This window comes from Lagopus muta, chromosome 22 (assembly GCF_023343835.1).
Source record: "Lagopus muta isolate bLagMut1 chromosome 22, bLagMut1 primary, whole genome shotgun sequence".
In the NCBI taxonomy this organism is placed as follows: Eukaryota; Metazoa; Chordata; class Aves; order Galliformes; family Phasianidae; genus Lagopus; species Lagopus muta.
Window position 1 is genome coordinate 4,786,857 of NC_064454.1, and position 25,450 is coordinate 4,812,306.

General features: G+C 44.4%; 2 protein-coding genes across 9 annotated transcripts in view; one reads left to right on the top strand and one right to left on the bottom strand.

Annotated features, from left to right (window-relative positions):
* The window catches only part of CADM1 (cell adhesion molecule 1), a 158,704-nt gene that overhangs the window by 128,483 nt on the left and 4,771 nt on the right, over positions 1-25,450 (bottom strand). The window lies entirely within an intron of this gene.
* The window catches only part of APOC3 (apolipoprotein C3), a 297,981-nt gene continuing 278,922 nt past the window's right edge, over positions 6,392-25,450 (top strand). Inside the window, exon 1 of the mRNA XM_048968575.1 lies at positions 6,392-6,396. The gene's annotated coding sequence lies outside the window, so the exon portion shown is untranslated. The remainder of the gene's footprint in view (positions 6,397-25,450) is intronic.

Consider the following 25,450-nt stretch of genomic DNA (forward strand, 5'->3'; position numbering starts at 1 on the left):
GCTAATAAGTTCCCAATGTCTGTATTTCAAGTTGACAGCTTTGCAAAGATTAAGCTCACCAGCACCAACTCCCATAGCTCTGGCTTAGTGGTTTCCACCGACTTAATTTGTTCTTATTCACCCCGGCAGAAAATAATATCCTTTGCTGTTACCTCCTGTCTCATACATTAAGCTAAGCCACCCTAAGTCCTGTTGGCACTCTCCTTCCAGGTATGTAGACTTCCCAATTGCAGTGGGAAATCCAGCACAAAGAGCATTCGGCCCAGGGGAATGTCATGGTTTTATGGCCAAATCAGCCCAGCACTGATAGAGAAAGACACGAGAAAAGGCTGCAACCAGAAAGGATAAGGCTGGAAATCTGGCATCCAACATATACGAGGCTGCCTACTAAGCTTAATCTACTGGGTCATGCTCCAGAGCTAACGATACCTTGTGTATCACCAACTCAAGGCTGCCTAATTTTGCACCTGATGGAGCTGTGGGTGTCCCTGTTCCTTACAGAGGAGTTGGACCAGATGGCCACCAAAAGTCCCTTCCAACTCAAGGGATTCTATGATTGTATGATTTTCAGTCTTCAACCCAATACTTCTTTCCTTGTATTTTTTGCTATCTGACCACAGGGAAAGCAGTATTACCAACAATAAGTCTGCAGCTAGGATACGCAGCAGATACATTTAAAACACTTCCCATAAGCCTTTCTTTTGTGTAAAGTAATTGAAAACACAGAAGGCACTCATATTTTAAGAAGGGTTAACTGTGCATGTTACTTTTATATGATTTCTTCTGCCAAGCGTGAAAAGCAAGCAAGGAAGAAGGTCGCCAGGTGTTGGTGGCACCCGCTGCACAGCAGTGACAGCCAGGGCTTAAAAGTTTTGTCTCGCTCCAGGCTTTCTATGAATTGCAAATCTTCAGGTTGCCACAGAAACTCTCCGCACTGACACACAGCCATCAGGAAGCATCACGGTCATCTTTTCCATCTTGTTTGCTTTGCATCAGAACACTTTAAACTCCCTGTGGCATTGGCGCTCCACACAACGATTCCCTCTCCGCAGTTATTCTTGTGCAGTGTCCAAGCCGCAGTGATTAATCATTCCTGCTTCCTCCGCTGACATATCGAGGTGGGGAAACGACATCCTAAATGAGCAGAGCTGATTACCTGGGAAAGCAATTCTTCAAGATAGCACAGCTAACTAATAGCTCCATCTGCTACGAAAACGCATTCCTAAGCCCCAGAAGTAGTGTCAGGATACAGCTAACAATTTTGTTACATCTGCCAAATTTTAAATTGTTTGTCACAAGTTGCCACAAATACGTGGGGAGAACTTTGCTGTTTCTCTCAGCGTTGCCTTGGAAGGCAGGAGAACTCAATCAGAAGGTCTGCAAAGACCTGTGATGGCGAAGTTGAAGGCTAGTTTTGGATTGAAAACAACAATCCCAACGTTATACATTACAGGTTTTGCCAGAGCAAACCTTTTCCACACTGTGTTGTGCGTCCCTATTTCAAAGCAGATTTAACAAACGTGCGTCCCTGCTGAGACACAGGAGGACTGTGGTCATGGGACAAAGGAGGGAAGTTTATAAGGTAGAACAGATACAACACAAATACCATCCACACATTCTCAACAAATTAAAATAGAGCCCCGAGTACCCAGACCTAATTCAGACGCCTGCAGAACTCCAGTCAAGATGCAGAATCACCAGCTAGAAAGAGAGAGAGCCCAGCAGAGGCAATGAGCTCCTGCATCACCACCAACTCAACACCCATCTGGTGTAAGAATCCACTCACGGCTCCTGTTGGTCAAGATGATGTAGTGACTACAGGAAATTTGCTTTTATCAGTGCCATTAGTGGTACTGACTTCATTTCTTCTGGTGCTCGGGCATCGTGGGCTGAATGTAATCACTTGTGAATGGCAGAAGCATTTCCCATTTGTGAATATTGCCTCGCAGATCATTCACGAGGTGACAAAACAACACAGCTTCAAGAATGATTAGAGAAGCCGCTGATTTGTTTTGCAAATCATATGCATCGCTACAAAGAGATGAATTACAGCTCCGAATAAGAACTAAAGACATCACGGTGACAGAAGATGCTTCACACAACACAACAAGATTATGCCAGGCAGAGGAAGCCTCATGGGACTTGACCCATGTAATGAACCTTAGAGCTTACCCTAAGTTCAGAAAAAGAAGAAAAAAAAAGGCCTGAACTTATTAAACTGATTGCCAACTGATTTTGACTCTTGACAAACACTGAGCTCAGAGCATGAAAGAGATTTTAACAAAAGCTCCAATAGCCTCTCAGTAGTATTTTCCGTGTCTAGACTTCTTCCCTGTTACAGGGTCTTGGAAAAAAAAGACTATTACCATTTAATTAAGGTATGACTGAAGGTTTGATCATCAAAGTAGGCACACACCTCGTTTGGTTGTGGTGCTAAGGGACAAGATTTAGCAGAGGATTGTTAGTTAGGGTGGTATGGTCAGGTTGCGGTTGAACTCGATGATCTTTAAGGTCTTTTCCATTCTATGATACACCAGTTTTCCCAAGGAGATGCAACTATCTCCATTACAACAACGAGTTGGCAAGGTTTTGTTGAGAAACCATTGAAGAATGGCACAGTCAGCACCAGATCTTATAGCAACAAGGTGGTGTTTAAAATACAAGCTTAGAGGATTCGTATGGATAATTCGCTCCTACCGAGAGGCACGCCTTGGGTTAAAACCAGCAAGTTTTCTTTAACGTAAGCGCTCCAGTAAAACTGTTTATACTGGCACACTGTCTCACCAACTCACATCATTGCCAACAAACCTATCAAAACATTACGTTGCTTTAACACTTCAAACTGCCTCGCTTTCCTGTGATACTGCATCCTCAAACTCCCCTCAGCACGCGCTGTGTTTCCCGATAACCTCGCACTGCTCCTGTCACGTGGCAGCAAGGAGCATTAAATTAGGATTGTTCAAGTGATTTGCTGGTTTTCTCTCATTTATTGCATTCGTAAAATGAGTAAATTACCATGGTACCCAGTTGAATGATCGAAGTTCAATCACTTAAGAAATTAGCCCATTAAATGGAGAACCACAAGACCACAATCTTGTATTTGCTTGGAAGTGTGCTCCCAACCTGATTTAATAACCCCTTCCTGCAAGTCAATCACTTTCACATAGGAAGAGTTCTACACTTGTGTAATTAACACAAGAAAACTGCATGCACAACAGCACCTTCCCAAAATCCCTTTGTTTCTATCTAAACAAATCTTCTGTGTTTCTCTCTATCCTGGAACAAGGGAGAAAAATGCCTCGGGACTAAAGATTTGATAATTTCATTCAAAAGCCACCATTCATGTGCAGCGCTGTTGACAGCTAATTAAGTTCTCCCAAGGTAAAATAAACGTAATGTTTTAAAGTTGCTTCCTTGTTTTCAAAATCCTGACCGACGTTTCACTGGGATATTTTTCATCCAGGGAAAACAATGAAATACAGCATCTGAATTTGCTTCAGCTAGAATCCCAGACCCTTCTGCATCTTGTAAGTAGGTCACTAATAAGGCTTCGGTTTAATTTTGCTCAATTCCATTTCCTGGCACTGACAACTATCACCCTGGACGCAAGTACTTACTCTGCAACTTCGGTGATTAGACAATGAACTCCTGTTTGCCTTGCAAGGATAAAAGAGTGGAAATTTAGCAAACAAGACAAATGTCGAGATACAAAATAGCTATCCTATCTTTACCTGTGGGTTTTTCCACGCTGCGCCGTTTACCTCGAGGCCAGAACTAACTTCCTGCCTTTCACACAAAGCCCCCCTCGCTCACCCACTTAAAGGATTCTTTATGAGCCGTATCTAAAATGGATTTGAGAAAAAGCCACAGGATTTGCGCTGTTAGGGCAAATAATTGCAAAACCTTCCTCAAAGTCATCGCACACAGAGCATTTCCTCACAGAATATGCCGGCTGCATGACACATTCAGAGCTGTTTTGCAGCATACGCTGCAAAGCCATGACCAAAGAAAATCTCCTCCTTTAAGTTCAACCAAATCAACTTATCAATACAAAGCAATTCAGAGAGATTCATTTATTCCTTCATATTCCTATGACCAACACTATTTCATGCTTAATCCGTGGTGCAGCCGCTAGAACAGCTGGTAAGTATTACTAGATCCAAGCAGATTAAACAAAATAATGGTTCAAACAAACATTTCAAGCCGAAATTACTGGACAGCAGAAAGCAGCCTTCAAAGCACCATTTATCAGAATCTCTCTGCTTGACTGTTTTAAAAACATACACGGCAAGGAGAAAATATATTGAGCCACATCTCAATATAAAAATGCCAAAGCATTATCACAATAGCATGGCCGCAACAGTTATTGCAGCAAAGTGCCTTTTCTTCATCTTCTGAAAACCTGTGTAGATAATATTTCAACAATAACCACACATTCCTCCCTGTGGTATAGACACATACAAAATGCATTAGGAGCAATGCCAATAACTGAAATGCTTTTCTCAGTAGCTCTATTCAGGAGAGTGTCTTGCAGGTGCTGCAGCGCTTTCCCAATTCAGCTCCAATGGGAGCTCCAAATCAATAAGGCTCCTCAGCCATCACCCAGCGTAACTAAATCTCTCCAAGGGCAAGCCCTGCTGAATTATGTGACCATTTCTTTTGCCGCTTTACCGAAAACGGCATGCCATAAACCAACTCAATTCAAGGTAACGCGAGCTGATGGGGGAAACAGAGCACACACACAAAGCTAGATGGGCACACGTTGGAGATTACACTCCACAGCAAAAACGGTGGACTAAACAATACTGCGCCTTATGATACACAAACAACAGGAATCACCTCTGCAGCCCATCGTTTGCCAAATGATGCTGTCTGTCGAGCTGATTGGGAAGACACACAGGTCAGCTGCCTTGGCCACTACTGCAACAAGCATGAGCTTCAGCAGTGAGCCAATACATTAAGCATTATAAATTTGTTCACTTTCTCAAATAAGGATAACTTCAAGTCTCGTTCATGGCAAGTCATTCAAAGGTGGTTTTCACACAAGGCTGCCAGAGAGAATTTGAGATCTGTGGGCCGCGCAGATTTTTTGATTGGATGCTGGCAGTGATTGGGTTGGGAGGTGTTTTTGAAGTACTCTGATTTGCTCAGATTTCCCCTAAAGTGACCTGCAAAAATAAAGGGGAGAGGGAAGAGCTTGTGCTTATTTTCTCTAGTTTACTGCTGTCAAAGATACCTTAAAGGCTTTCAGAGATATATTTTTCCTATCGTTTCTCTCTTTCTCCACATCGTAAATTCAGGTCATGCCTGCATTTGAAGATTATCAAAAGGCAAACTGGAGAAACTGTCACCTCTGAAAAAGTAACAGAAGCTACGCTTTGATGTCCTGTGGGCTTCGACAGCAGCATCACCACAAAGAGCTTCCATTGTCCTGGCTCCCCTGAAACAACCGATCGCGGGGCTGCACTACAACCCAAAGAGCTGATCTGACTTGTAAATGACAAAAAGCACACAGGCAGAGGGATTGCTAGCACCTACCTACGCATAAAACTGCCCACAAAGATCAGAAGGAAAAAATAAATTTGCTATGGGGTCAGCAGCATCCTACTTGAATTAAGCACACAACACATCTGGCCGTTTCATGGGCTGGCCCCACTACGAGGTCACATTAGGTTAGCATTCCTGGCATTCCAAATACAAATCCCAGAGGATAACAGAGTGTCTACCATCATAACCAAGATGCACTGCCCCACTTAGCCACGGAGCAAGGCCAAAAACTGCTCACATTACCCTCACAAAAGAGGCACAGCGTTCAATGACAGACACCCTAAGCCTGTCCTGTGTCACAAACTTTGCCTCTCCAAAGTCCTGGCAGACAGGCATCGCACAGCGCATGCGGAGGTCGGCTCAATGATGTACAGAGGACACTCCAGGCTGCCTTTCATGTTTTCTCTTGTGTGCTGCGGACAGCAGGAAGAGGGAAAATACTCAATTATTTTAATAGGATTACATTTTGAGATTGACGGTGTTTAGAACAGTCCCATGAATTTATTAGCCTGCCAGCACTCCAGATAAGTAATTTGAATGCAAAGATCTCTTAAGTTTAAGTAAGTAACTGGCAAAGAGTCAATTCCCACCCTCCATAGTTTCTCAGGCATAACGTGATGTTTTGAAAATGAGGTCCTGAACTGAGCACTTCAGCCTTATATAAGAATTATATAGGAGTCAAGGTTTTGCCTGTTACTGCAGACATACACAAACAAGTGTTTAAAAAACACTTAATCCTCCCCCTTTCAACATCCCACTTAAGAGTAAAGGCCAGGCATACATTAATGGCACACTGAGGGCTGTCTTCCCTGCCCATCCCATGCAGTGCCCACAGGGCACACAGCGTGGGTTACAGAGAGCATGTGGGGGTACCAATAAAAAAGAGGCTGGCACGATCCTCTCCCCACACCAAAGACATGGCTGACAGCTATGCTGGCGGAGGCTTTCTTCTGCTCTGCCTCACCCCACCAGCCCCTGCCATAGCATCTCGGCTTCCCAATGCTCCTCCACCTCCCTCGTTTCAAAGAATCGTGAAGTTTGGAGAAGACCACTAGGACCATCCAGTCCAACCATCAAAGACCAACTCGTTCCCAAACAGCCCCCACTTGAGGGATTTCCATCTCCATGGCTGAAGGCATGTGGGCTTCACGGTTTGTTTGTTTGTTTGTTTCCTGAAGATGAGCCAGAAGGGAGCGTAGAGGCTGCTCACCCACCTCCGGATTCAGGAGGCAGACAAATCAAAGGTTACACAAGCTGGGAGATACCAAAAAGTAAACCGAGCAGGAAATGAGATAGCCTGGGGTAAAAGCAAAGAAAATCTATAAGCAGAGTGTTGCCAGAGCTCCCAAAGCAAGACCAGAACACTGCAATCCTCTACTGCTGTCAACAAATATCTATAAAACCCATTCACCAGTGCACATTTCATCCCTCTTCTGTCGACTGGTTCACACAGAAAATAACAGCTTACTGCAATGTTTCTGCATTAGCTCAGGAGACAGAGGTCTCTTAACAGGAATCTGAAGGTTGATGATCCACACTGGAATAAACACACTTCAGGTGTTTGTCAGACTACACATTTTCAAGTTCTCAGATTGGAAGATTGCATCCAAAAAAAATTACACAGACATCAGCAGTCCTTTCTTCTTCCAGTTCATGCCACCGGTAATGAAGTGCCTTTCCCATCCATCCTCTAGCATGCAAACTTCCTGAACAAAGCAAGCAGCCTAAAGACTGCCAATTACTGCTGAAGCCTATTCTTAGCCTCTTCCCTTGAAATTCAACTTCCCGTCACCCCAGGTTTCAAGATACAACCAAGATATGGAATAAGCACGCTACTCCTTCCAACGGCTTCGACACTTCTGAAAAGGCAATTTAATGCTCGCTTTGTGTTCAAGCTGGGGGAACCAAACAGAGGAAAAGAAACATGTAGAGGCATTATCACGCTGGCCAGCAACCAAAAAGGTAATTAAAAACCTCCCCCGAACAGGTGGTCAACAAAAACCACTATTAATGCCTTTGATTGCCAAGCAAATGTCTCTGAGCACACTGGCTGTCACAGCAAGTCCCTGGGATTTGAAAGCATATTTCTGTGCTTTGACATCTGGCCCATAACAGAATTGCTATTGATCTGCTGCAAGCCTCAAGCAGCCGCGCACTGGTCGGGGCACGGGGAGCTCTGACCGTCCCTATGCAGGAGGCGGCACTGAGCCGGGGCAACGCGCAGCTCAGCCTCCCAGCAAACATTACCTCTGCTGTTCGGTAGGACAGAGGAAGGAGGAGGTTGCAGGAGGAATCGGGAATGAGGGCTTTAGATGCATCGCTGTGTAAGGCAGCAGAGGATCAATACTGCTGCTCTAGCTCCTGCGCTCCGTGGCAGCACTGCGCCACAACTCCAAGGGTTAGCTTACTGCTGAATCCATAAACTGACACCTTAAAAATCATTTCCTACAGATGATGTACTATTCCGAAAGAAAATAAGGAAACAAATCAGATAACAGCGTCAGAACTATTCACCGGGATAAAAGAAATGCCAGCCCCGATTCAGACTTCATGGTTACAGAGGAATAAGTGCTCTGATTTACGACAAAGCAAGTTTCATTAACAGGCTGCCCAGAGAGCTGTGGGTGCCCCATCCCTGCAGGCACTCAAGGCCAGGTGGGATGGGGCCCAGGGCAGCCTGAGCCGATAGGGAGCAGCTCTGCCCATGGCCAGGGGTGGCACTGGGTGGGCTTTGAGCTCCCCTCCAACCTGAGCCGTCCTATGAGCCTATGATTCATTAAAACATTTCAGCTTTTAAGGAAAAGATTTATTAAAATACTGATTTTATTACAAAAATGAACTGGAGATGCCTTTTTTCCCTTGTTGATGGCGGCAAAGTGTCCACATAACTTCAGACCTCTGTAATAAACCCTCCAAAATATATATAACTTTTCAGCAAATCGCATTATCTTGAATCATGTTTGCTGAATTCTTTTTACTTCTTTGGCTAAGGTCAGTGAAAGGAAAATACTCCATATCCAGAGCACCTGTGCTTCAGCCCTCAGCAATTTGCTGCACATGTGTTTAAATCCCATTGAGCAATTTTACAGCACAACCTCCTCGGCAAGCAAGATTTAAACCTAATAGTTAGAAAACTTAGAAATGCAGGAACTATCAGGTTGGCTAAGCATGTGTAAATGCTGCCAAGGAACGTTACAGGAACACTGTAACTAGAGGATTTTCAAAACTAAATTAGAAATCATCTAATACATCTGATCCTATCTCAGAAATAAAGATAATCTCTTTCAGCTCCCTTTCTATTGTCTAGGGTGCTTATACCTGTACTTCCTATCACTGAGCTTTTTGAGAAGAATGGGATTCCTTCAGATGGATTTTTTTCAAAAGCAGAAGCGTGCTTTATTAAAAAATAAGAAATGCCATATTTCAAGCTTGACCAGTTTTAGAAGCCATTTCTTAAGTAATATTAACTTTGCAAGTGCTTCCATCATCCTCTTTGTTGCTCTTCAAAGGGTTAAATCTTTCCACAGAATAGGAGCTCTGCTGCCTCTGGAAAGAATGCCACTGGCAGCTATGCTATAAGGAACACCAGTGAACACATGCTTTCCTTGTGCTCTGGAACATCCTCACCTTCAAGTATGGTATCAATGCACATTTATTTTCAACAGTAGTGACTAATAAGCATGAAGTAAAATTCAATACGCTGCAATAAATCTCTACCTTGCTTTTACTGAAAGGCACGTATGCTTCCCAAAGCAAGCCTCTATTGAAATCAGTTTAACCAAGGACAACGTCTTCCATTCACTGTGTTCTCAGTCCAAGAACTCTGCTGACTCTCTGCGTACTCATTAACTTCATTATCTTCCAGCCTTCAGCGCTGACTTCCCCCAGACAAGCAGAACCATGCACAGCCCTGCACAAGAACCACATTGTCCCTTCCGAAGTTGTGCATGTGCTCTCATCGCTCATTTAACTACAAGAAAATTTAGAGAAGCAAAGCTAAGGACACATTCACCATCAAAGCCTGGAGATGCTCGCTAGTCAAAAAGTGACACCTTAAGACACACAACTATTTTAGGTCAATAAAACTCATATAATTAACACTATTATTATACCTGGCCATTTCAATACAGTAACTTTACTAGACAACAGATAAACCTGCAGTACTTTGAAGAATCAGGGCTTTATCTTAGAGTGAAACGTCAGCAGCTTCATTCTGGATATAATTATCCCAAACCCAGAACTGCAAAGATAACAGTGAAACTACAAAACATGCATGAACTCCACTGCAAGGATTTTAGATAATGCAGCCTGCAATTAAGTGTACTCTCATTCCAGTCCCACCATGCAGAGAAATAACTTTCAAAAAGGACATCAACTGCTTTCTTCATGTGTAACTTTAAGAATAGCTTGACAATGGCAATTGAAGCTTAGCATCTAAGTGACATCAGGAGCATTGGAGACACCCAAGGGAGCTGAAGGACGCAAAGTTTTGGGGAGAGAGCACCTACTTTAGAAAGCACAAGAGCACAACTTTAGAAAGCAAGGCTCAGACTCCACTAATGCAAAATCTGAAGCATTTTCTTAGAGTTGGGCAGAAGCAATCCAGGCAAGGCGAAGCTGTGACAGTGACAGATAGTGACTCTGCCCAGTAAAGGCAACCTCGCTTCCGACCTCGCTTTTCTCCTTCTGACCTGTGCACGAGCAAGGCTAATCCAGTTCACTGGCCTGGGCTGATGCAAACAAAGGGACGTATTCAATTTATAACAGAGTTAGCATGCTAAGAATATTCACTCCGCTTTAAAGAAGATAACAAGTTTGTCAGAAAATCCTCCCTGGGAAAAAAAATCCAGCACGTGCTAATCTCAGTATTTGCAGGGAAGGCAGTGTGCTAACCAACTGCAGCCACTGCATCGTGTCAATGGCAGCAACCAAAAGACCACGTGTCCAACAAGCCTGGTGTGGGTCCAGAACTGCAGCTGCTAAGAAGCTTTCGTTTTTATATAGGTTGATATGCATATACACGTATTAATCTGCTAAAGAAACAGATACACTCGTGCGTATTTCCTGTAACTTAGTAAGCTCATTAAATAGATTAGCAGCTGAGAAGGGGCACACAATTGAAGGCCTGTTCTGTCACTCACAATAAAATACCTGCGCTCCCTTCCTAAAATGGCCAATGAAAAACAAAGGCAGACATCAACGCTACTCACAAATCGCACCCTGTTCTGCTAATAACAGGCAACTTCATAACAAAGCAGACTGCACCAACGTGAGGACAGATCCCCTGGCAAAACAAGATCAAAAACTCACAGTGGTCTGAAGTCCATGCGAAGCCCACACCAAGCATGGATTCTTTCAGCTTCCAATGAAACCCAGTTTCTCCCAAGCTACCTTTAAAAAATGCTGAATCACCTCTGCAATACACCGTAAACCTTCAACTTGAAAGTGAAGTAGCAGGCTGGAAATCGTGCATCAGATGATATGGGACTTCTGTCCCCCATAACAAAGGAGGTAAGAACCTTCATAACGTGCCTAGCAGCACTGAAAATTTATTTGAATATTATAGCATCTGAAAACCGTGATCTTTATTGCTTCCTATAGAAAATATTAAGAGCAACTGGCAAAGCTTGATAATGTTTAAGCCTCTATACGGTACATTATTGCCTCCTATAAAACTAAGGTTGTGCCAGCCTTTAAATTACAAGTAAGTTGCAGAAACCGCTGCAGTGTCAAGAAGTGAAAAGCACAGACCAGTTTATCTACCTCTAATCCTATAAGTAAAAAAAAAAGCAGAGCAATGCAATGTCACTTCCTTAAACATTTATGGTTCTGGGAAGAGTTTGCCTTATTTGAGGCTAGAAATATTGCAGATTAAAGTATTAAACATATCTACTACCAATTTACCTACAAACTCTGGGAACAATAGCACAGAAGCATAATTTGCTCCACATGTAAAAGCCTAGCTCAAGATTTACTTGACACTTGCATCTTACATAAATTAAGTTGACAAGCGAAGTGTTAAACAGTCCTCTTGCAGAAGCCTTATGAAAAATATCCATACAGAAATACATATATTAAAGCTACAGACCACTGGGCAGCTGCCAAAAATGATGGAATACAGTATAGTTTACTTATTTCTTTTTAATGGCTCCAACATTCCACCTGAAAAATTGGTCCCAGAGCTACATAATTGGGGATAAAAATTAAGTGACAGTTACCATTTGTCACTCTGGGAGCTGATCACACACACTTCTCATAAGACCACGCAGAGCACAGCTGACCCTTGAGCTCCCCTGTCCTAAACAAGAGTGAGGCAGCGCTGTACAATAAGCATGTAGATTGTAACATGGCATAAAAGTATTTTGTTATACACAAGTACAAGTGTGTTTATGAATCGAAGTATCATGGACATTTGTGCTTTGCATTCCACCCAGCATCACTACAGCCTTTCAGGTACTGCGGACCACAAAATACAAAGCATCTGACGTCGTGTTCCCTCTAAGAAGTACACAGATCACACATTCGCAGAATACTGTAATTCCCCACACATTCTCCAGGCTATAGTTCAGAGAACCAGGACAGCTTATTCCAAGATACTGTACAACATATACCACCAAAATAATCTATTGCTTGGCTGGACATACAAGCTTTGCTCATTTTCTCTTTTCAGCCACTTTCAGGTGATGTTTCTAAGCCATTTTTCAGCCAAAAAAAAAAAAACATTTAAAAAGCATTTCCTAAATCGACGTGAACGTTTGAAATATTAGCCATTTCGCACTGAGCATCAAGTCTATAACCCTTCTTGCAGAGCCATCAGAAGGAACTCTGTGAGCACTGCTGAGCTGTGGGTGTCCCTGTGCGCTGCTCCCTTCCAACTCCCTTCCAACTCAAACCATCCTACGATACTATGAAGAAGGACCCTGGGTCGTGCTCCAGCAGCAGTCACCTGTATTCAATAGCCATGGTCAACCAGTGGGACCTCAAACATGAATATGGCCACACAATATTGTTGCCCAGCTTCAGGCTACAAAGCCGTGAGACAGAGAGCTCAATGGCAGCAAGGGACTGCTGGAGGAAGAGGCCTGAGCAGGCTGCTCTCAGCAGGCTCCACTGTGCACATGGAGGCCCCAAGGAACCGATGGGACCCACGGACCACAAACAGCTCCCTGAGGGGCACCGACCTGTGAGCATCACACCCCAAACCAGGCCTCATTGACTGTGTCCCTCAATTAATGGCTCATTTCGGCTTGTACCGGAGCCCAAAGCAGCCACTGGGCAACCAAAGGACAGCAACAAACCCACAGCAAGCTTTGGTGCCCGTAGCAAGAGTATTTCACTGAAATCAGGCTCCAGTTTGAGCACACTCATCTGCTGATACAGGTGGCAACTGCTGCCAGACCCTCTGCACCAGCAACATTAGTTTGTGTGCAGTCCTGACCATGGGGCCATTTTATTTTTGTGTACAGAGGTTTACTACCACCTTATAAAAGAAGGATTTCCAGAAGGCAAATGGACCGATGTCTCAAAATAGAGTGTTTACATTAACACTTGGCAAGCAAAGCCCAGCAAACATAGATGAATAGAGATAAGCTATAAAAACACCACGGACATTTACTTGCTGGAATAGTAGCTTGTAATCCAATTTCAAGTCTTCCTGCCAAGTGTTACACACAGCATCTTTGTGTATGACGACTTCAGCCCGCATCCCCCACCAGCCCCTCAGCAAATATTAGCCAACAAGAAGCTGCAGCAATTCAGAAGAAAAGGAAAAAAACCACGCTCCATTTAAAAAGCCATTTAAGAGGGAAGTTATGATGTGGGTATATCAGAATTCACTGTCCTTCCATTTGGGGAAGCATTAAAAGATCGGGAAAAGACAATAACTAATGTATGAACAGCAAACAGGGAAAAACAAACCTTTCTGCACTTTTCTGTTCTTAATGGAGAACAAATAGGCTCTCCCAACGTCTGAAGGGCTCACAAGAGCCTTGCTGATGGAATTACTGCTTTGCTATTAAAAATGTCTGCTCGTTTCACATGGTACACAAAGAGCAAAGCTGAGTATAGCAGATCATTTGAGCTAGCTTACCCAAAATGAAATGGAGAAGGCACCTTGCACGGTACAGAGAGCACACGCCACACGTTAACCCAGAGCAGCACATGCATCAAAGCCAAACAGATGTGAGCTCAGCTGATGGATTCGCAGTGCAAACAAACTGGTAGAACCACGCTTTTAAAATCTTGATAGAGCTTTGTGCAGGATGGGAAGACAAAAATCGTTTCACAGAGCAGCATGTCAACCAACCATACCTGAGATGGAAGTCTCTGAACAGATGTGTGATGGACTGGCCTGGAGCTGGAGGGAAGCAGAACACAGAACTCTTTGCCCACTACAGTGTTGGCCACTAAGCTTAATATGTGTGTTTAGTTTAAAAACAAAACCAAACCTCATACAGTGCTGACTTTTTCATTTCCCTCTAAAAGGAAAAGAAATTTGCAATACCTGTCACGGACGATAAAAATACAAAGCTGTGCTGACACAAAATTCCAGCCTTCCAGCCATGTTCCCTGCTGCCTGGCCAGCAGTTTTCATTAACAGAAAAAATAAAAATAGTTCTTTGCCAATTGTTAGAGGAACAACAGTTGTGAGGCCCTTTAAACAAAACCACTGCCCTTCAGTGGCTGCTTGGCGTACTGAAGCTTCACCCTCAACACACCACTCCAAAAGTCAGTTCCATAAAATGCATCCAAACCACAACTTTTTCATCCTTTAAACTGATGTTCTAGCTTTATCTTGCCTTTTTTTTTTTTCTCTCCTTCAAAAAGAGCTTGCCACGCTTTCCAAGTTGCAATGGTCCGAGTTACTTTGGCTCTGGGTGGAGTTTTTAAACGTAGGAAGTTGTACTTTTTAAGTTTCTATTTAAGTTCATCTGATGCACGATAAGAATTATTCTTCCATTCGATTTCAGTTTGACACAACATAGGAGAGATCCATAATTCAGTTAATCACTCATCATGTAAACAAAGAAACCTCTTGAGAACCAGAGAGCAACACGTACGTGTATTTGCAAGGCATAAGAGGATGGTTTGTTTTTAAGTAGTAACAATGCAATCTATTCAGCATAAAGAGTATGCAAGGCCAATTAAATACTTTGGGTTCCATAATTATAATTGCAGTAATGAATGGTAAGGAGCATTACATCTTGCACAATGCAGTTTTTATTCAATTCAATGATTCAGTTCTTGTCTGCTTTCAACCAACCTTTTGTGTCTCTTCACATCAGATCTCGCAGACTATTTTCAGAATACAATAAAAATACCCCCCAATATCCCAGGTAACGTAATACATTAAGCATCCTTTGATTCTGCCTACACGCAATCTACCAAAGAGATTACCCACTAAATGGATAACGCTTGTGTTTATTTGTTTTAGACACTGACGAAAACTCAGTGCAGCTCAAGCCCCATTCGAAGAGCCTGGCATGTCCATAATGACAGAGGAAAGCTGATCTCCTGGTTTTGAGACTTCTCCCTTCTAAAAAAGAAAAACCAAAAACCCTCCAAGATTCCTTGCTGTATGGGAAAGTATTTTTAGTGAAGGATTCCTATGCCTCATTTATTTTTTCCTGGCAGCTTTCATTCACAATTTGTCCATGGAGATCAACGTTGGGAAACGAAGAGTTATTCCTATCAAGTCAACCCAGAACTGCTCAGTTTTAACTCAGAGACATCAAAAGAATCTTTCAGCCTTTGTAAACATTCCCAATCATCTCTCATAGCCAACGTGTAGCACTGGGCATACAAAAGCATTTGTTCACCTGCTGATGTCACATCAACCTTTATTCCTCTAAGGCTGGCCCATAGGAATTGCATGGGAATCAAGCAGCAAGGAAGTACCAAGAAAAGGAACTTCATTCCCTCCTATTTTATGCTATTACTCTATTCTTAGGCCTGGTAGGGAAAGCTTTCCTCTAACATTAGCAATGATGTTGTTAATTTGGAATAGGGCAGCAACCAGAAGGCATAACAAACACGAATGCTGCACTGTGTAACACATGGCATGAGAGCCATCGCCATAAATAACTATCTGGGAAACAAGACAGCAGTAGGCAAACAGAAGCATCGACTGTCAGCATTTGGTACTGCCAATACAACAGAGGTCTGGAGAGCAAGTGGCATCTCTGCCCACGTGACCGTAGCTGTGACATCGCACACACTGCTTCCCCTGTCTCCAAGATTTAAAGACTGCTAGCAAAGACTACAGGCAATCTTCTCCTCTGCACTCAAACCTGTTAGTAAAGCCAAATATTTCAGCCATTAGTCTTATTTCAGGGAACAGCACGTTCCCTAAGCAAGCCAGATGGCTGCAGCTAGAGAGACAAAGTGGAAGAGAAGCCCAACAATTCTCTAAGAGAAATCTAAGTTTCTCCATTTTTGTTTAAAAATATATTCATCAAGCTGCAGTTCACTGAAAAAGATTGTTTCCTCACTTGTCCCAGCACCCTGAATCTCTTTAGAGACAACAACACATTACACCCATAATAGGTTTATGCAACACATATTTGGCTCGTCAGTCGTGTCTCCGATGCATTTGTGCCTTCATTCCCTAGGCTTCAGAGAAACTCATTTTCCCTGAAAGAGACAAGGGGTAACACTGGGCTAGAACTGCACATACACTGATTTCCCCATTTGTCTTTTGAGGAAATGAATACCAGAGGTTTAGCCAAATCCACTGTTACCAGTTCAAAACCTCAGGCTCCATTTGCAAGGCAGCACAGCAGCATCTTTCTGCACGACCTGAAGCTGATGGTGTCCAGAGAGCAAGGAACGCTTGCAAGAATAACCTTCTACAGCACATGCTAATGAGAATTTTTGATGAAAAACCACCAGGCTCACCATTACAACATCCATCTGGACAGCACGGAACAGGGCAAGAGCTGGTGAGTGCTGGAGGGAGCCCTCCCCATCACCACTGCACTGATGGATCTGCTCCAGGCAAACTAAAGTAGCGCAGCCAAGTACTACCCAGGTCTGTAAAGACAGCAAAGTAATTCAACTGACAGAAGACTCACAAAAGGTGGATCCTAATCTGGGTGTCTCCTCCATTACAACCAAAGAGGGCTGGAGCACTGTGACACTGCCATGATTTATTAAAAACCTGAAGAGACAGCAAAATCCACCCCCTCGTTTAGGATTAAAAGCAAGGTGCTTTTGGATTGGAACTCATCTGCTCATCAGAATCCAGGCTGAGGACCTGATCACCTTTGCCAACAGAAACCCTGTGCATCATAGCAAAATACACATCAAAGCGGGTCCACTTAGAGGAATTCTGCCTTCTTATTATTCAGCTTTCACACTTACCACCTTCTGATGAGCTGAATTCATAGAATTTGTCATCTGGGATTTAACAAGACTTATCAATATCCACATGCAGCGGTCATATTTGCCTGTAATGAATGCAGACCTGTAAAATCTCCACCACAAGCACAGTCTGGTCTGAGAGCAGGCACGGACATATTAGTTGACATTTCCTGTTGACTGAATTAGAGCATCTTTTAATGAGGCTCGCTTCAAAATCATTTTAAATCCATTTGCTCATGTCAACATCAATGTACTCTGCATTATCTACCAATTAGTAAACCAGAAAGTATTCTTTAGATAATCTAAAATCTCACTAAAATATTCAGCATGTCATTCATTTGCTACAAACTGCCCTATAAAAACAAATTACTGGAACCAGCTGTCACAAAGCAACAAGTACCTAAGGACAGAGTGCTTTTTAAACCAGTGGCTTTTCAGAAAGCCTCTAGGTCGTTCATGTTCACACCACAGACGTCATCCTCTCACGCAGATTCAGAGATCATTAAGGTTGGGAAAGACCTCTAAGATCATCCAGCCCAACCATCTACCAATATTGCCCACTAAACCACATCCCTACGTACTACATCTTTCCTTCAACACCCCTGGGAACAGAAGGAAGCACCGTCTGTGCCTAAAGAAGGTGGGTGAAGCAACAGTGAGGGCTTATACCACTAGATGAGCACACGGAGCTCTGCCCTGCGGTACAGGAGGACTTCAAGCAGTCACACCAAGAACTGAGAGGGCTTTGCCCTTCTCTTCCCCTTCCACTCTGAGGGATCTGACCTTCCAGCAGCATCCCAGTAACGCTGTGTGAGGGATGGGCTCACCCCCCTCAAACAGGTGCCTGCTACCAAAGCCCTGCCTCCCTTCCCAGGTTTACTGCATTGCCAGATTAGTGGATAGGAAGGAGTCTTCCAGTAGATCAGCTTGGCAGGGATGCTGAACAGCTCTCTGCATTCAAGCCAATTACAGCAGAACCATTCCAGGAGCGCAGCTCTGGCGGGGCGCCGTGCCAGGCTGTCCCCAGCCAAGTCATCAACTGCTCCAGAAGGATTTCTGAACCAACAAAGCTCACCCAGCAAAGCAGCCGGGCTGCCCGGCCCCAAGCTGCTGCCCCATACACCTGGTTCAACCCACAGCACCAGGACCGCTGCTGCAACCCAACAGCATCTCCCCCATCACCTCCATGCTGCCAGCTTAGAGCATCAGGAAAGCGAGGGATCTGAATGTCTTGGCAGAAAGATGGCAACCCTTTTTTTCTTTCCCTTCCCCCTCCGCTCTCAAGAAAACAAATCTCCTGTTTCTCCCTGAAGTTTTGCAAAGGTAGGAAGGGAGGTCTGGAGGTTTTTTATTTTTTAATCTCTGGAGTGTGGCAGACCTGTAAATCTTGCATTACTCTCCAAAGAGTGTCAGGTTTGGGCTTCATTTTGGTCTCAGATTAGAGTCCTGAAGCAATGAATCTTCCATCAAGGAGGCCATTACCAGCACAGTTTTCCTTCATTTTGGACTGCTTTATCCCTGATTGTATTACCAAACTCATCTTCAGCCCTTCCCCAGCTGTAAGGGGCTCAGCAGGCCTCTGGGCTCTTCAAATATTCATCAAGCAGGGAAGCCAGAAGCTGAAAGAGCAGGAGCCGCTCCAGCACTGCAAGCTGCCCTATGGTACCCAAGATATGGATACTGCAGCGCAGCACTGTGCTTTTTAAGTGTCCTACTTACCACTATTACTTGTCCCTTTGAAAATCAATTGGACAAAATCCTCCAATTTAAATAAAGCAGTATTTTGATAGCCTAAAGATCCTTCCAGCCCTCTTCGTTTAACGCCGCAATTGCAAACAAGCAATCTGCAGCAGCCTCTCCTGGGGGAAGATTGATGCCTTCATGCTACAGAAGGAGAAGGCAAAAGCCTGCCCTGAGCATCACCTCCATGTGCACACAGTGAGCCCGGTGCATCTGCAGCCCCTGCAAGCACACATTGGGCACGCCTGCATGGAGCAAGTCCCAGGACAAGGGTCACACCTCAAGCACACTTAAGTGCTTGCCTTCGATTCAGGCTGATTAAACCAGCCACAGCAATCTGCCGCAGCAAATTAATGATACAACAGCCAAATAATTACAGAGCATCCAGAGGAAGAGTATTTACACAGGCTTGAAAGGCGTTTCTATAGATGGAGAGAAAACCAACCTTTCAGATCATATTAAAATCATGCGATCCATTAGAATCTCAAATTACTGTATGCAAATTTTGATAATTTAACGGCATTTATAACATTCAAATAAAATAGTCCATGAATATTGAAAAACGCTTAAGTGCTAAGTTAAATGACAATTTCCAAAACACACTAAGGAAATCTGATCGTAACAAACCAGTCCCATGAAATACCATATCTATCATCAACTTTTTAATTACCAATTGATCAACATGGAGACAGTGTAATAGCTTTCAGCTTTTAATTACTGAACTATCAAAATTCCAACCAAAAAAAGGAACCTCCAGAGATGAAACTGTAATGCTTGATTATTCATCGCTACATAATGAATGATTTGTTTTTAAACAAGATGTCAAGTTCCTCATGTAATCCATCTGGATCTGTGACTCTGCAAAGCTTACACTGCCCATACTAAGTACTCAAGATTCCTTCTTCTCCCCTTTTTCCTGACCCCACAGGTGGGGATCCTGGAAGGAATGCTGTTAAACAACAGTGCTTCAGGCAGAGCGTATTGGTCAGCTAAAAAGGAACTACAGGCAAATAAAGCATTTAATCACAGAATGGCTTGGGTTGGAAGGGACCTCAAGGATCACGGATCTCCAACCCCCTGCCACATACAGGCCACCAAACCAACCTCCACACTTCATAGCAGCCCAGGCTGCCCAGGGCCCCATCCGACCTGGCCTTGAACACCTCCAGGGATGGACGGGGCATCACAGCCTCTCTGGGCAGCTGTTGGAGCACCTCACTGCTCTCATAGGAAAGAACTTCCCCCAGATTTCCAACCTAAACCTTCCAACCTTCAACCCCTGGTGAACGAACACCACTCACACCAAGCCCTCAATGTACAGTGTTACAGATGTTTTCTATGCACATCCTCCCCAAATAGTTCTTCCACATAATGGCATCTGTTCCCACAAAAAAAGAAGAAAAAAATCACCTTATATTTCTCCTTTATTACAGCCAGACAATACCTCCCCAGCAGCTCAGCACAACACAGCCACACCTAGGAGTTCCTACGTGACAGCCACAGCTCATTTCATGCTCTTCCCTTGGGATGCTGCTCGCATGCACGGAGCTGCACGGGAGAAATGCAGTAATGAGGCCGGGAGCCGTAAGCGCTTCTGACAACAATATCTATCAACACTTACCGTATTTACAACTAAATCATGTAAATACGAGTCAGCCCTCTTCTGCCTGCTGATTGTCCAAACAAATGGATGGCAGGGAGAGAGAAGAGCGAGCGTAGCAGTGATACAGGAAGGTGCCACAGCTGAAGTCTGTGCAGAGGAGAAACCAGCAGCTGCCCCGAGAACACCCACGAATACTTCTGCCAGGCAGCAGTGATTTCCATGCAGCCCTTCTCAGAGCTCAGCTCCCATTCCACACCATCCATATATTCCCCTCCAAAAAAAACAGGAACGCGTTGCTCCAACACCTACCCAAAGCTGTTCATTCTCCACCTGCCTTTGAATTCCTTACAAACCCTAGGAACCAATTTAAAATGAAAAGATACCAATTTCAGAGGCCCACTTTATTTTTTTCCCCACGAGGACTTACCGTTTCATTACGCTTATTAAACTGACAAGAATTTTTCAGCAGCCAGTTCACTCAAACAACTTTTACAGAGGTTTAAGCAAAATACTTCCGAGGCATTTATAAAATCAGCTGAGCCAGGAAAGGTTATTCTTTAAGTAATTTGATTTCTCTCTTTTTTCTTTTTTTTTTTTGGCACAACAAAAGCACCGAGCTATTAGAACTTTAATATTGTTTTGGATTGCCCCAGCACAGAACTCCTCCCATAGCTATTAATGCAGACAGCCAGCTCTGTAGGTCGGGCTGCTCGGCTCTCCCCAGACAGAGCGGCAGATGACCAAGCTTAAAATAGCTTCCTAATGCCTATTTATTTACTGCGGGGTGATTCAAGTCACTCCCTCTTTTGCAGAAGGATTTCTACGCAACAAAGAGGAGGATGGGACAACGTGACATGGATTTTTCAGCCTGTACCACTAGAGCAGATGCACGTGCTCATCCCAACGCCCTTCAGGATCATAACAGAGTCCTTGAGAAGAAACCAAGCTACGGTCATTTCACAATGGAACACAACACAGAGTAGCAAAGCCCCAAAGATTACACTCCATTTGAAGCTTGCTGCAGAAAGCAGGTTTAACTCCTCAGCACTGCTGCAATTCATTAAAAAAAAAAATAAGCTGCCTCTTTGCCCATTGAGCCCATACAAGTGTTATTAGCTGTTAATTCCTTGGCGATTTGCATGGACCACAGGTTTCTTTGAGCTCTTCAAGTCTTGTAGACTTGTGCTCACGTGCAGGGAATTGGTGCAATGGGCAATTTTGGCTTATTTTGAAGTTCTTTCAACATCTGCATCAGCAGCCAAACCTTCGCAAAGATCCTATGGCTCCTGCCTTAAAAACCAGAAGGGGAAGGAAGAAAACAACCCTGAAAACATACTCAGACAATCCATACAATCCATACAAAACACAACAACGCTCCTTAACTCTACTTTTGCCTGTGGCAGGGGATGGAACCTGATGACTGCTGAGCTCCCTTCCAAGCTAAAGACATTCTACGATTCTAAGATGTCTCAGACACACAACACTGTCCCACCAATGCTGTCTTGTTGTGCTGAGGGTTAATTCCAGGAGTTCCTAACAATCTGGGACTCAAGATGGTAACTCATCCCAATCACCTTCAGCCACCGATTTCTGCTCTCTATCCCTGCTTTGGCCATGTTACTAAACCAAAGAAGTCAGATTTTGGAGGTGTGATGTAGGTGGAGGAGAGCTGGCATGGGAGAAGACAAGGCGAACTGCAAACGTCCACAAGTGCGTAGCCCACAAGACATCTTAATCTTGTAAGGCAATAAAGCAATTCTACACTAAACACTTAAATTATATTTGTGAGGAGCTCTTACTAAAGCCTTCTTCCACAGTCACAACCAGCAGTGAGATCCACAGACCATCCCACCTATTGTAGGGCACCTGTTTTACCAGGGCCATTGGGTTTGATGATCTTTTGAGGTCCCTTCCATCCCCTGCAATTCTGTGATCCAACTTCAACACGAAGCTGAAAAATGAAAATCTGCCCCCCAAAAAAGACAAAATGACAGTGATATCTAACACACCACACACACCTTTGCCTCTGCATTCTACACACCCAGCATTGTGTTAACAGACTTGAAAACTGAGGACCCAGTTTACAAAAAAGCCTCGATGGTGGAGTCACATAAACACATACTCAAAATTCTCCCAGAGAGATTTAAAGACCTACATCATTGGGTTTGCTATAAACCCTCTGTTTACACAGCTCTATATACTGCTATATAGCAAGAAATTATTTGCCTCCAAGTATTTTCTTTATTTCTTGTCTACAATTTTCTCCATCTTCCCCTGAAGATGTCCGAAGGGAACAGTGTTAATCTCCTATCTATCTCACTTTAATCCTTGCTTTTACCAAAAAGAAAAGATGAAACTACACTTCACACGCCGAAGCAGCAGCCACTGGCAGGTATGGATTCAGGAAGAGTTGACTCAATGTGTACATTCTACTAAAGATTATATGGCACGATTAAGAGTGTAAGACCTTTAAATCGAACAGAAGGCCATTAAAGTGGACAGAGCCCCACAGCCTCGGGGTGGGAGGCATCTCCAGCAGTTCTGCCTACAAGGTTAATGAATAATGGCTCTTTTGGAGCAGAAGCTGAGCAAGGAGGAGGAGGAAAGGTGCTTAACTGCAGTGTGGCAGCAAACGGCCATGTGCATAAGGTCATGGTTACATGCTCTAAGTGACACAGAGGAAGTCCTAATTTGAACAGTAGTTAACTGTTGGAAAATGAAGTTCAGAAGTGCAAAATTCAAGTGACGGAGGAGAAGATACGCTCGACATTTTCACACACCCATAAGAATCTTTCCATGCACCCATGCTTCAGCCATAACCACAAACCTGGGACAAGCTCCATGAGTTCTGCCCTCACCATGGGGGCAGCTCCATGTGAGAACCAGCAGCAACGTGGGAGCACACGATAGCAATATGGGCACTGGCAGACAGATGCAGAGCTGTGCCAAACCCATCGTCCTGCTGCCCTGCACCCAGCACCATCCTCAGGTCCTGCATCCAAGAGGAGCCCAGCACCTCCTGCACTCAGCACACGGCCTTTTGGTTTGCAGAAGAGCTAAGGAAACACCAGGAGCTCAGCAGGATGCCCCATCACAACCCAACTACACCCACTGCTCAACTGCAAATCAAAACGTTTCTGTACATCACTTTAATCTGACCCCCCGTTGGTTAATATGTGCTAAGGAACTGGGCGTAGTTTCTATGGACTCCGCACAGCATGGTAAGAAACTAGGGTGGTAAAAAAAAAAAAAGAACTAATCTGCCTAGAGAGCTGGAGTTGCTGTTAAGCTGACCTAGATTCCCACTGTCACCACAGAAGCACTTCACATGACACAGGCGCATCCCCAGCCATGTTCCAGAGCTCTCCCCAACACCAGCAGTCACTGCTGCCCACCTGGGGATGGATTTGGTGCTCACAAGCTGCCTCCCACCCTGCTTCAAGAGGCAGGCATCAGGGAATGATGGTGAGAACGGCATCACGCACTGCCCCAACAGTGGAATGAGGTTACCCCATAGCAATGAACAAACAGCACTTGGGCACAAATTCATCTAACGAGAGCATCACCTACCAGCCAGGGAAGCAGGAGTGGCCACTCGCAGAGCTCCTCTGCTCCTCCTCACATTTTCTAACTTCACAACTCAAGTCCACAATAGCTCACACAGACAAGGATGGCAAAGAGGCAAGGAATGGGTAGCCCAAGTCAGAGTCATAGAACCAAATATACTAAACAACTTAGGAAGCAAATTTAAAATAAATAAATAAGTACCTACCAAGTGACAACTACTCACCTCAGTGAGAATATTTTAGGAATTCATTGTAATAAAACCTACAGAATTGGATAACCAAACACATAACCCAACAGCACCAAGCAATACAGAGTGTTCGTCTTGGTCCTGTGTGCTCATGCGACAGATGCTCCTCCATATCAGTGCACCACTTCTGTTTACACGTAATACTCAAAATTCATGCAGAAAGTTTTCCTCCCAGCCTACTTTCTGTTGAGCCTTCCTGAGCTGTAACCCCAGCTCTCAAGATGAACGTCACTAATATTTCAGGTGTTCTTAGAGGGAAGCTGCCAGGCAGCCTTGTCTGTAAACAGAAAAGCAGCAACAAGCAGTTTTTCGTGCTTGATCCGATTACTCTGATCTCCCTTTTGATGCTGCAGACTCAGAGTCGTATTTCTATCACTGAATGGGGGGTGGGCAGGGGAGGAGGGGAGCGTCACTTTGCTGCCTGACATTTCTTTCCTCCTTGTCATGCTCCCAGGGAGGCACACACTGCAGGCAGCAGGAGCAGGACGTGGCACTTGGGGATGTGGGTTGGTGGTTGGATTTAGTGGTCCTAAAGGCCTTTTCCAACCTTAACGATTCAATGATTCTCTGTGCCCACTCCCTGCAGCACTGCGGTGATGGCACTCCAACCACACACTTAAGAGCTGTGGCCCCATAAGGAGATCCCATCCACCTCCAGCACTGTGCCTCTGCACCAGGTTTTGACATATCCAAGGTCCAAGCCATCACATTTTGGATTAGTGCTGAAGTACATCTTGTATAAAGAAGAAAACCACTCGAGTCCACCTGGGAGGAGATCAGCTTGTGGTGCTGGCTGATAGCTCAGGGAACACAATAACGCTCCCATTCTGCAGGCAGACCTTTGAAGAGATTATAAATCAGATCCAGCCGCTTGCAAACACTGCTGAGAAAGGACAGGGCCAGATTAAAGAGGTTCCTTCCCAGCCATAACCTGAGCCCAGCGCTCTGTATACCCGGGAGCTGTAACTAGAGGAGCATCCCAGCTCCCTGCACATCCCCAGCCCCACTCCCTGCCTGTGCACTCCAGCAGCTCCACCCCGTACCACAGCTCAATGCAATGAGCAAAAGCATTTTTCAGACTGCCCTCATTTTCAGGGCGCTGTGTGTACTCCAGAAAGGGATGCTCACTGTCACGTAAGGCAATCAGCACCCAAACCTCTTCAGAGGAAGCCATTTGAGCAAAGCGTTTAACATCATTTCTTGCTGTCAAGCATCCACTGCTTAGCCAGGAGACCATAAAACGCAGCACCAGTTTTGGATTTCTGCTGTTTTAGTGGAGAATCGGGCAGTGACACCCATCATTTGGGGAAAGCACTTCCCCTGGTCCTGGCAGAGGGCAAATTCCAAACACCATCACTTCCAAACACACATCTGAAAGAAGCACA